The sequence below is a fragment of the Penaeus japonicus genome, unplaced genomic scaffold (genome assembly GCF_977035675.1).
Source record: "Penaeus japonicus unplaced genomic scaffold, GWHDUDI00000001_assembly GWHDUDI00000042, whole genome shotgun sequence".
Classification (NCBI taxonomy): domain Eukaryota; kingdom Metazoa; phylum Arthropoda; class Malacostraca; order Decapoda; family Penaeidae; genus Penaeus; species Penaeus japonicus.
In genome coordinates this window covers 15,488,164-15,490,663 of record NW_028234444.1, presented here as the reverse complement: position 1 = coordinate 15,490,663, position 2,500 = coordinate 15,488,164, and the positions used below count along the sequence as shown (strand labels likewise).

At 34.3% G+C, this 2,500-nt stretch overlaps 1 protein-coding gene across 1 annotated transcript in view; it reads right to left on the bottom strand.

The window, feature by feature from the left end:
• LOC122255689 (potassium channel subfamily K member 13) overlaps positions 1–2,500 on the bottom strand; it is a gene marked incomplete at its 5' end in the record, with an annotated part of 12,650 nt that overhangs the window by 2,650 nt on the left and 7,500 nt on the right.

The window sequence follows — 2,500 nt, the reverse complement described above, 5'->3', positions numbered from 1 at the left end:
AAAGGTTATGAGGTTAGTTTTGTTTGTTTGTTTGTATTGGTTTGTTGAGAGGGGGGAGGGGGGTGGGTGGAGGGAGAGAAGGAGGGTTGGTAGAGGGAGAGAGGGAGGGGTGGTGGAGGGAGGGGGGGTAGAGTGGGGGAGAGGGAGGGAGGGGGGGGGGTTGAGAGAGGGAGAGGGAAGGAAGGGGTGAATGGAAAGGGGGAGAGGGAGGGAGGGGGTAGAAAGAGAGAGTAAAAGATAAATTGACACGTAGATTTAAGGTAAATCAGCGAGTCAGAATATTAGAGATGGAGGAAGAGAGAGAGAGAGAGAGAGAGAGAGACAGAGAGAGAACGAGAGGAGAAGAGAATAGAGAGAAGAGAAGAGAAGAGAAGAGAAGAGAGAAAGACAGAGAGAGAGAGAGAGAGAGAGAGAGAGAGAGAGAGAAAGAAAGAGAAAGACAGAAAGAGAGAGAGAGAGAAAGAAAAATGAAAGGAATGTGACATACAGGAAAATATATATCATCAGATCTATATACAATACATAATATATATATATATATATATATTATATATATATATATATATATATATATATATATATATATATATATATATATATATACATACATATATACTTATACATAAATAATCATAGATTGAAATAACCTTCATATCAGAATGCGTGTTCGTGAAATCACCATCGACGCAAAAATGGTGTCTAATGGTGTCCAAAATCCGAAAATATTGTGCAATTGGCAAAAAGGAAAATGCAACGATAATCGCAAACTTGTGACCTTCATCATAGAGAAATTTCATATCACCGGATTTGTTGCAATGTGGAATTTGTGCATCATGCAGGATCACTGTGATATGATGTTCGTTTCTGGGAAATTTGGGTTATCATTGTTGTGGAAGAAACGAATGAAAATAGAAGGAAGAAGAGGAGGAGAAGGCTAAGAAGAAGAAGAAGAAGGAAAAATAAGATGGGGAAGAAGAAGAGACGGAGAAGGAGAGAACGAAAAAAAATGATGAAGAAAACGAAAAAAAATAAAATGGAAAAGAAAACGAAGAAAACGGAGGAGAAGAATAGGAAAAAAAATGGAGAGGAAAACGAAGAAAACGGAGAAGAAGAATATGAAAAAAATGGAGAAGAAAACAAAGAAAAACGGAGAAGAAGAATACGAAAAAAATGGAGAAGAAAACGAAGAAAAACGGAGAAGAATACGAAAAAAACGGAGAAGAAAACAAAGAAAAACGGAGAAGAATACGAAAAAAAACGGAGAAGAAAACAAAGAAAAACGGAGAAGAAGAATACGAAAAAAATGGAGAAGAAAACGAAGAAAAACGGAGAAGAAGAATACGAAAAAATGGAGAACAAAACAAAGAAAAACGGAGAAGAATACGAAAAAAATGGAGAAGAGAACGAAGAAAAACGGAGAAGAAACAAAAAAGAAAAGAGAAAAAAGAAGAAAACAAACAAACAAACAAACAAACAAAATAAATGTGATAACCACATGATCACAATAATCTTTGTCCTCGGTGTAGTGATGAGAAAAGTTAAAGAATGTGTAGATAATGTGTAATTAATAAATGATCATATATGATCATTAGTGTCAGCTCTCCATATCTCTCCCAAGAACAGGCGTGGAGGAAAAAAATCTTAGCAAAATAAATAAAATATATATATATAAAGGATGATAATGGTAATGATGATATTAATTACGATAGCATGATGATGATATTGGCGTTTTTCCCTATTATTCACTTTCTTATTTTCTGTTGTCGTTTCCCATGAATGTCTTCTATTCTTATTGACAAATTTTGTCTCGCCAGAATAAGTATGATGGTATGATGGTAATTAGTGACGGCTTATTCATTAATTATTCTTTCCTTCCTGTTGGGCTACACGCACATACAGACACACGCACACACGCACGTAAGTACAGACACACGCAAGTACAGACACACACGCACACCCACACATAAGTAGAAACGCGAGCTATCTTCAGCTCTTTCTGTTTGATTTTCCGTTTTTCTTCTTTTTGAAATCTAAAAAAAAAAAAAAAAAAAAAAAAATGGTTTTCGACCAGGTGTACCTTTGGGGGAAATTGTAAAGATATTCCAAATTTATTTTTAGTTTTGATGTGAATAACGTCATTCATATAGTTACATCACCTTACGATGTTGATGTTGTCATTATCATTATTATCATCAGTGTCATTATTTACATTATCTAATTAAAACCCTCATTTAGTTCCCTTAGCTCTTGATATTGATGTCATCACTATTATTTACTATTATATATATATTTTTTTTTTCTGAGAAATCTTAACGTGGTGTTGATATTGTCATGATTATTATTCTTTATCAAATGGACATTTTCGAAACTAGTTCCCTCAGCTTGCGATGTTGAAATATTGTAATTTGTATCAAATTCATCTGTATAAAATTCCACGTGAAATTCTCCATTTTGTATTGTCGAGACTCATTATCATAAGTTCCTCTCTTAGTTTTTTTTC